The sequence below is a fragment of the Protopterus annectens genome, chromosome 4.part0 (genome assembly GCF_019279795.1).
Source record: "Protopterus annectens isolate FY-2018-M chromosome 4.part0, PAN1.0, whole genome shotgun sequence".
Classification (NCBI taxonomy): domain Eukaryota; kingdom Metazoa; phylum Chordata; order Ceratodontiformes; family Protopteridae; genus Protopterus; species Protopterus annectens.
Window position 1 is genome coordinate 6,171,616 of NC_056733.1, and position 10,454 is coordinate 6,182,069.

The following is a 10,454-nucleotide window of genomic DNA, read 5'->3' on the forward strand; positions in this document are numbered from 1 at the left end:
GCGTACTTCAACACTGGTTGCACTGCTGTCATACTGCAGGAAATGAATCAAGGACGCCTGGGAAATGTTTCTTTGTACTGCTGGTGTACTGGGAGTAGAAGTATTACAACACTGTCTGTACATTTGTACAAGAATAACATATGTGGAGCAGCACATTTTTTGGGTAAATAAGCTTTTATTTAACAAAAAAAAACTATGCAAAATAATATAAGTAAAACGGAATAACAGATTAAACAATTAAAAAGCGGTAAACGTCTTGTACGACGGCGGCTAAACTGAATATGACATGTGGTGTTAGGTTGCAGTATGATAAATATGTATGTAGTATTTGACAGCACCGGATTTCATTTTTTTGGCGTATTAGTTAGTCTTGCTATGTTTTCTGGATGTTTTGCATAGCTTTTGACAGCAGCAGATTTATTTTTTTGGAGAGTAGTTACTCTTGCAATGTTTTCTGGAGGTTTGGGATAGCATACTTGTGGATGTCTTCCGGATGCTGTGGGCAGCATCTTTGTGGATGTTTTCTGGATGATTTGGGAAGCATACTTGTGGATGGCAGTTGCTGGGTTGCAGTTTTTGGTAGTATGGGGAGAAATTGTCTGCAAAATGTCAAAGTTTCACTTTAACAACATTTACCGGCTCGCAGCTTGAGATATGGAACATGTGTTACACATAACTGCTATAGGAAAATGTATTTCCAGTGACAAGATGTTGGGGAAAGGCATAGCTTGAAACAAGCACTCATTTCTTACATGTTATACTGTCTTTCCTATCTAAACAATGATTTTTAATAAAGTTAACATTGTCAGTGTGATTCTGTATATATTTATAGTTACAGTCACACACCGGGAAGCAAGCGGTATTAAAGCAAAAAACTGGTTGCGATAATACATAAGTACCGGATATTTTCAAAAATGCAAAGCAGTTAAACAGTACAATTAAGGGTGTGATTTCAGGTAGATGGATAAGAGAGGGTGACATCAGATAAGGGTTGGTTAATAAGGCAGTAAGTTCTAAAAAAATATAAGTACAGGTGAAACTGATAAGACATAACTGTAATAAAAAACTGAGGTATAGTAGGTTTTGCAGTGGGACCAGCATGATATAAGGGAAAGAGAAAGTGATGTAACGTTGCAGTGGCAATAAAGGTAGTTGAAACTTATGTGCATACCTCTCAAACTCTTAACACAAGAAAGCTGGACCAAGCCAGGCAATAATGGGGGATCTAAGCCCCAAAAATAGGGACATATTTTAAATATTGATTTCATAAACCTAGAAAGTTGCTAGAATAATAGGATTTGTGTTAGCATGCATTTTCAGAAGGATATGAAGTCTAAAATTAAAATGTATGTCATTATTTAGAGACTTCCATTCTCAGTGATTTACCAGACAACTACAAATTTTAAGGTATGCTTAAGTGGCAGTTGCGAGGAGGGTGGGCCAGCTTAATCCTCAGCTGCCATGCAACTATGGGCAGTCAAGATCTTTACAGTAAATAAATAAATAGTTACCAAACAAAGCTGCAAATATTAATTCACTAACATCTCAAACCTTTGAGATGGAAGAAAAGATTACGATGTTTAAGACAAAGTCCCCAAAATAAGAAATGCATCTGTAAACCAAACTATATATATAAGAAGGACAGAATAAGTAACTGGGGGTGTCAACATTTTAAAAGGTAGGTATAAGTGGAGACAGTGCAAGTAATCAAGGAGACAGACAAGATGTGAAATGAAGTGCAAACGCACAAGATTAGCAGAAAAAATAAACAGAAAAACTGCACTGCAAAGTAATTACAAATTATTATCCGGGTTGGCAGAGAAAGGGAGTGTCCAATGTAGCTAAATATAACTGGAGGCTATGGGCAATCGAGACAAACTGGACAGAATGGATTCCCCTTTCCAGGGTCTATGCAACTCTGAAACTAGCACATATAAGCAATAGAGGGTGTGGAGGTACTCCCACATGATGGGTAATTTTACTTAATTTGTTTCTTTGCCTGTCCATGAGTGAAGTTGTAAGAAAAATAAACTACTGATGATTTTTATCAATATCGACAGCTGAAACTCCCTGGGCCCAAAGAATTGACAACTGACTAGCTGGCTTTCAATAAGATAGAGAAAGTACAGAAGCCTGCATACTAATGTGAAGCAGAAACTAATCATGCACCAGAAAACATTTAAATATGTCTGAAGTAATCATTTAAACCTGAACATTGCTATTACAATGATGTAGACAGAATAAATTGTTGAATGTCTATAAAGCAATAACAAAGATCCCCTGACAAAAAGTTTACAGACTGTGGAAGATTCCCTATTGTGCAACGGCTGAATATATAAACATACATCCTTAAATTCTCACAGTCCTGAATTTTAAACAATTCATAAGTCAATATCCAGACACAGGTCCATGGACACTCAGAATTCAGAATGCAAGATAAACAATATACCATGTATGCTCCTTGGTTTGAAAAAAACACATTCTCCGACAGTGCAGTTAAATGTTATTAGTAACCAATTGTTTTGGATTGTAAAGCAAAAGGCTCATTGGTTCCCAATGAAACAGAAGCTCAAAGAAAAATGAACTCAATTAAAATAAAAGGTTATACCATGTCACCTCAGTTAGAAAAAAAATGGTAGCTGAAACAGGAATAATCCATGCTGCCAGGTAATCACAACTACTACTTGACGCAAGTTTTCTATTAACTGTTATGTGTTACATCCATGTCTTTTAATAAGTACTATAATATTTATGGTGATCTGTGAAAAACCAAGGGGTGTCTTTCTGACTTATTGGTGAATGAAGTTCTTTAAAGAAATGTATTTCTTACTGAATAAGTCAGTCTGCAATCAATATAAAGTCACCTCTCAGGCAGGCTTTTTTAATGTACAACAGTTACACTTACATGCAGTGTTCCTTTCTAAACAGGACTCTACAGACTAGCTGGCAAACATAAAGCAGTACTTAAAAATACCCCGAAACAGCACAGTAGTTCTCTTGCCACTTCCAGCAAGTAGGAACAGCTTCACTGTCAATTCCAGCAACAGGGAACACAAAACAGTTTCATATTCTACTGAGGTTTTCATAACACCATCTTGTTTCTACTCTTAACTGTCAAGTACCTTCCCTTATAGGGATACACCCTAGCCTGACTTCCTTCTGGTCTAAGCATCTCCAATCAACGTCCTCCCCAGATCTTCCTCAAACACACCTGTCATGAACCTGCTGTTCACTACGGAATTCAGCTTTAAATACATCTCTGTGTAATTGTTCCTCATTATCTCTAACACTCTTGCTTATTTCTCTGTTAATCTCCATAGACCATGTCGCGTGGGTTTCCTCCTGGTGCTCCGGTTTCCTCCCACATCCCAAAAACATGCTGTAGGTGAATTGGACACTCTAAATTGGCCCTAGGTGTGAGTGCGTGCGTGCATGTGTGTGCCTTCTGTGGAAGGTTGGGCGCTGGGCTGGCAACTCGACATCGTAAAACTCCACTGCCAATCATGAGCGGACAGGTGATCTGCTGTGGCGAACCCTAATTGGGAAAAGCCGAAAGAAGAAGAAGAATCTCCATAGACCATCCACCATTATGCTGTAAGGCCCTTCTAAAGTTACACATTTAAAGGGAACAGTCACATTATACTACAGTACATATATGTAAAAATAAATCAATATGTATAAACAATTTATACACCATTATTTCCATATATTATGCTTTCTGTACTGTCTGCCTTCGGCCTGAGTTGAGGCAGAAAAGAATCCCTGGACAGGTCCACATATTCCCTTAAAAAAAAAAAAAAAAAAAAAAAAAAAAAAAGAGAAGAGTTCCCTTTCACTGAGAAGTTTAAAGGCAGTACCTTCATACAGATATAAACAGATCATGATGCTTATGAAAGAATAAGACTGTAACAAAAGATCAAACAATTCAGCACTGAAGAAAAGCATAGCGCATACACGTGAGTGCATTTGATTCACCAGTTAATAATACAAGTTATGTACAAAGTGCAATACAACGCAATGAAGCTGAAATACCGTTAATGAGAATAAGCAAAGCAAAGGTGATACTCTCAAATTATAAACAGTTCCAGTTTCACTGCAGAAAAGATGCAGATGCTCTATTGACCAGCCATGTACCAAGTCTACCATTGCAAGCAGCGTTGTGTTACTGAGAAGGTGGTAAATATGAGATGGAACCTGCCAACACATAAACAATGCATTTCTACTTCTGTCAGAAGGACGTCTAATGTTAAGACAAATGTACATTGGCAGTTTACTAACAGACCATATCTTGTTCTTGGTTATTTGTCCAGACATCAGAGAATTAAATTCTCACTTCATGTTGCATTCACTATTTATACCTATTAATAGTTTAAGCAGTGCATCAGAGTTTAATCTGCTAGTTTCAAATAATGCATCAGGTTCAGACACTGCAAGTCTGTATGTAAAGATAACTCTCAGCACTATTTAAAATACTGTTCTAATGCCATTTTGGCCTAAGGTCTGTTGAGCTGTGTTCCAGCTTGAGCACCTTTACTAGAAGTTATAATAGCTCAGTATTTGCAGTCAGTGTCCAAAGCCACTTCCAGTGTTGTCAGTGAGGTCACAGAGAAATGTGGTGGACATCCATGTAAGTTACAGGATAAAACCAAAACACAAATGGTGCATGAGCCCTTCTTTTTTTAAAGAAGTCTTTGTAAACTACAATGCACAAATGCCAACCATTAAAAGCCAAGTTCTGCCTTAATGGCTTCTGGTATACAAATAAAATAATAAGAAAATTTATAAATAATATTATATTCTAACAGGATCCAGAAAGTCCATAATTTAAATGAGCAAGAATTATCAGAATAGTATTATACACCTTCTGAAATCATTTCCTGCTGAATACTACTGGACAGTTCCCAATCCAGGGGATGACAGGGCAGGCTCCGACAAATTTATAGAGTGAGTTTCACCTCCCAAACATTTCTAACTTGAAGTCATATGAAACACTTAACAAGAGTGAGGTTTATCAAGGCAAGAGCATCTTCAGCTCTGCAACTAATTGCATTATGACACTTAAGTCTTGCATGAGAACTTCTAGATCAAACCACTGGGATCCTACTCTAACAGCTTATGTTGTACCAAATCTAACCCAATATATGACAAAATTACTGCATTCACAGATATGTTCAATTCTCATGCCAAGTCAAAAATTATCTAGTACTACAAATTTTTGCAAAAGTAAAAAGGAAGCAAGAGCATCCCAGCACTACCGGGCTACAACTCATACCACATGTTTCGGCCACAGAACACTGACCGAAACACAAAAGGCGGGGGTGTATCCATATTCATCAAGGATACCTACACCTCCAGATTAGTGGCACAGCATGATACCTCTGAGATCATCCATGTGCAACTAACATCGAGCAAATCTGCAATGCAAATTGTGGCCTGTTACAGATCACCCTCCATGACCCAGGACCACCACTCCACCTTTCTGGAGACACTGGAAGGTCCTACCAAACACCCTGATATTGGGCGATTTCAATCACCCTACCATTCACTGGGAAAACTACTCGAGTACAAACTCCCAGGCCCAGCACTTCCTGGAATTCATTAACTCAAACGCCCTGGATCAGCTGGTAAACTCCCCTACCAAGAGGTGAAAACACATTGGACCTGGTCATCACCAACATGGGCGACAGGTGTTCCAGACCGGAGGTCAAACCGTCACTGGTTAGATCAGACCACAAACTAATTACTCTGGATGTCCACACCCCACCACCACCCCCAACTAAGGAAATCACAGTAAAAAACTTTTCTAAAGCAAACTTCACCTTACTTAAGACAGAGGTGATAAGTTTCACAGCCCCCACGCTAAAGGATAATGCTGCCCAAGATGCAGAAACCTTTACAAATGCACTCTATGAGCACCTACAAGGATGCATGGATCGTGCCATCCCTAGCAAAACCAAGACTCACTCCTCTAAGAGAAGGAAACCAGTTTGGTGGACCCCTGCAATAAACAGGATATACAATAGAAGGAGGAAACTAGTTCAGAAAAAAAAGCAAATCCCAAGAAGGAAAGACATCCCTGATTAGTATCAGTAAGAAACTGAGACCTCTCATGAAATCATCCAAGGCTAACTTCGAAAGAAAAATAGCCAAGGATTCAAAAGATAACCACAAAGCCTTCTTTAGCTATGTTAAGAATCTAAGTGGCAACTCGCAGATATGCACTGAACTAGTGCAAAACAGCACAAAATATACTGAACCTACTAATATTGCCAACATCCTGGCAGACAGATTCAATGCAAACTTCACCCCCCCTCTCACCTCCAAAAGGGCCCACAACAATACTGGAAAAGTGTAGTGTCCCGAAAATCACAGACACACAGGTGAAAACAGTCCTTTCAAAAGCCAAAAACACAGCGTCAATGGGACCAGACGGTGCCCCAAGGCTGCATCTTGCACGAACTACAGAATGAACTAACCCCCCAACTAAACACGCTGTTCAACCTCAGCCTCTCCACAGGCTATGTGCCCATAGAATGGCACACAGCAACGGTTATTCCTCTCCACAAAGGAGGGGCCACAACTGACCCTGGTAACTATCGCACCATAAGCCTGACTAGCCTGGTCTGCAAGGCTATGGAGCACATCATCATGGAACTCATTAACAAAGACATTGGGAACCTCCAAACACTTGACCCGACCCAGTTTGGCTTTGTTAAGGGCACAGCATGCCTACTAAACCTGGTTGACTTCTTCGAGATAGTCACCAAGGCCATAGACGAGGGAAAGGTGGTTCACACAGCCTAACTTGACCTCTCCAAGGCTTTTGACACCATTCCCCACTCAGGAATTACAGAAAAACTCACCAGCCTGAACATAAACCCCTACGTCACGAGATGGGTTGCCAACTGGCTTACAGACAGAACTCACACGGTAAGAATAGCGGGCTCCAGGTCCGACTCTAAACCAGTCACAAGTGGTGTCCCGCAAGGCTCGGTCCTGGGACCCCTACTGTTTGGCATATACTTCTCAGAAGTACAGGCAAACACAGGAGGACTATGGCTAACCAAGTTCGCCGATGACTGCAAACTGGGAGTCATAACTGACTCTCCGGCTGACACGGACATCCTCCAAAAGGGCCCTACTGAGACGGACACATGGTGTCGAAGTCATGGCCTCAAGCTAAATGCCAAAAATTGCATAGTCATCCCATTTGGGAAAAACAAAACACCCAAGAATTACCACATAGGTGGCAGCCCCCTTAATAGAGAAGAGGTAATAAGAGATCTGGGGACCAAGGTAGATAGTAATCTCTCCTTTGACAATCATATTGCCAAAGTCGTTAGGAAATCCTTCTATATGGCCCATCTAATTACTAAAGGGTTCGCATCTAGAAATAAAGAGGTTATAGTGCCCCTCTACTCGTCACTCATTAGACCCATCATAGAGTACAATGCCCCATTTGGGATGTACCTCACAAGACACTTCCAACAGCTGGAAAGGCCACAAAAGTACCTCACCAAGAAGATTACCGGTTTCAAACATATGTCCTATGCAGCCCAACTGAAAAAACTCCGGCTGTACTCAGTGGCATATCACTTACTCAGAGGTGATCTCTGCCTGACTTACAAAGCCATGTCCAACTCAGAACTGATGGACATGCTCCACCTAAAGAAATCCAAGTCACTGCGAGCTACGCACTCTAGTGAGCTAAACCTCACCACAACAATAAATAGAACATGTTGGAGGGATAGATTCCTGTCACAGAGATTCCCGATGCTTTGGAACAAAATTCCAAATTACATCAGGCAGAGCCCCTCACTAACACTCTTCAAGAAAAACCTTGATGAGTGGTTGGGTAACAGAAAATACACCCCTGGGATCACTTCATTGGCTCTGCTTGACAGAGGATCAGTTAATTAATCCATGGGGTGGCAAAAGTTGACACACTCTGACTAGGCTTATAAATGCCCTCAGACAGATAGCCTAGTACTTACTTATGAACCTATACATAATTTAGAAGTTGTGTAGGACTGTCACAGCTGTTTACTCTTTGTTGTTCCTCCTTTGCTACCAGCCTCTGTGCTTCCTATAAATATATCAGCCTCACTGTACTGCTGCTCATTCAGTCCTGCTCCATAATACGCAATCTTAACTTTATGGGTAGAACAGTACAGCATAAAACACTTAACAGGTTTCAAGAACAGAACATATCTGACATGCCTGGTAGGTAATGATTCACAAGGACCACCCAGGTGATGCAACTTAACTATTTAAACATAAATTAAACTGTGTGGACAACCAAAGACAAACATTTTTAAATAATGTCCAAGTTTGCATATAACAATTTTGTAAAACAATGTCAAACATTGTATATACACTGAATGCTCACATCCTGTTCTCTTTTATTTAATAAAATAAGTATTTTTGTTGTTCCCGACCACTTCTCTGGCTGTGGTTTATGTAATTCTCATGATCTTTTCCCCAAATTTCAGGTTCTTGTTGTGATTACCATATGGCCTACTACCTAGTGCTTCATGTGGAACCCACCCACTAGGGTTACCACATGTTCCACTTTGCGAGGGACAGTCCCTCTTTGGGTAGTTGTGTCCTGCAAAGAAATTGAAAAAATGCCAAATGTCCTGAGATTTTAAGACAAACACATTTCCTACATTTTATGTAATAGTTGCATAAAACAGTTATTCTTTATCTGAAACACCTAAATGTTATAAGAAACAGAATAAGCAACTAAAATGCTACAAGAATAAGATTTTATTTAAGCAAAAAAGTGAAGTTCTGTCCTTTGTACTGGCCATGGGTATATTTTGGCCTGCAAAATCTGACGCTTGTACCAAAAATGTCCCACTTTGGGCATTTGAAAAGGTGGCAATACTACTACCCACAAATGTAACAAACAAATGAACAAAGATTATAGATGCTCCTTTCAGAACTACTAAACTTAAAGCGCCCATCCTTCAGACTCTTGTTATGAAATATACTTATCCATAGTCCCCCCTACAGAATCTATTTTAGCCTAAAACATCAGCTTCAAAAGCAGACTCTCTCTTCTTAACCCCAGAAAGATAACAAAAGACAATCGTAGCTTGGCTTTCTGAACTGTCTACAACAATTCCAGAAATCAGAGATACATTTTTTTTTATAAAATGCTTTGACGGTATAATTTCCTTGAATGAGGGCTACCCTACAAAAAGAAAAGCTTTATACAGCAAAGAAAGCTCAATACGTTGGGTGGAAAATGAGTTGTCATTCAAACAAAATAAGAGCAAAATTGTGGAATTATCTAGTTTAACTTCTGGAATCTTGTACGCAATGACATATGATTTTGCATCTTATCCAACAGATTCCCCACATGCGGGCCTGAGATTTGCCATCTGTCATAAATGTTACTAAAAATGCCACTGCACAGAAAACGTGGCTGTGCTAACAACTGTAAAGCGAATTTCACAAAAGCGGACGGTGAAACTGGAGTCAAAACAGCAGCACAACGTTTTCAAATAACATTTAATAGATCTTCAAGCTATTCGAGTTGTCCTGTTTAATCAAAGTTACAAAAGTCAACTATAAACACCGGATCCACGCTATAAACGTTGACTTTTATCTACAGTGCTAATAATCAGATCTGTATTTCTTATAAAGATGTTTCAAAAGTCACAACAAGCACGTTTTGTTTTCTCTGAATGACACTACAATTGTACTTTCACATAAGTCTATACCCATTTCAGCAACTCCGCCTGACGCATGCAAACCATTAGACCTCCATATTACACATAGATAACGGGCATGACAAACAAAACTTTTTTAATTATTGGATCAGCATAACTTTATATACACTCTTCATTAAAAAATAAATCTGTGGCAGCACCCCTGTTCCAAGTCGAATAACATTAAAGCATGCTGACCCCACCTAGCAGACATGCACGAACTCTGAAGGCAAGACTAAGTGACAGAAGTATTTCGCTAAAAGTGTAAAACGGCCACTTCCTACCTACACTCCGCATCCCCTTCCAAAGCGTCCACTAACCCAGCAGCCCGGGTTAATGATGTATTCTGCGGGGTAAGCAGTGTGGAAGACACATCAAGATGAATAACCCGCAGTTCACGGATAAAATTGCGCTATGATAATTCGCATTAGGGTACTCAAAAACACTACTTAGCTCCGTGCCAAGTTCTGCCTCTCGCTCGAAGCTCCTGATAGGAAGGAAGAGGGTGAAGGCGTGGCTTATGATAGACAGAATAATCGACCAGCCAGAAAATGAATAACTTCCTAGGTGTTTAGTCTGATGATTGTTGTTCTTTTACACCAATTAAAATAACTAAGAAGATGGTGGGAGGGTTTCAAAGTGGGCTGTGGTGTGAAAGGAATGTCTGTGAGCAGAATTGTGGCGGGCAACGCTTGGTGGTGGTTTGTGGGGATTAGTGTGCAACAGCTACAATCT

The 10,454-nt window shown here is 39.8% G+C and overlaps 1 protein-coding gene across 1 annotated transcript in view; it reads right to left on the bottom strand.

Moving 5' to 3' along the window:
- The window catches only part of CRLF3 (cytokine receptor like factor 3), a 746,924-nt gene extending 736,724 nt beyond the window's left edge, over window positions 1-10,200 (bottom strand). Inside the window, exon 1 of the mRNA XM_044068040.1 lies at window positions 10,004-10,200. The gene's annotated coding sequence lies outside the window, so the exon portion shown is untranslated. The remainder of the gene's footprint in view (window positions 1-10,003) is intronic.
- Window positions 10,201-10,454: the final 254 nt, after the last annotated feature.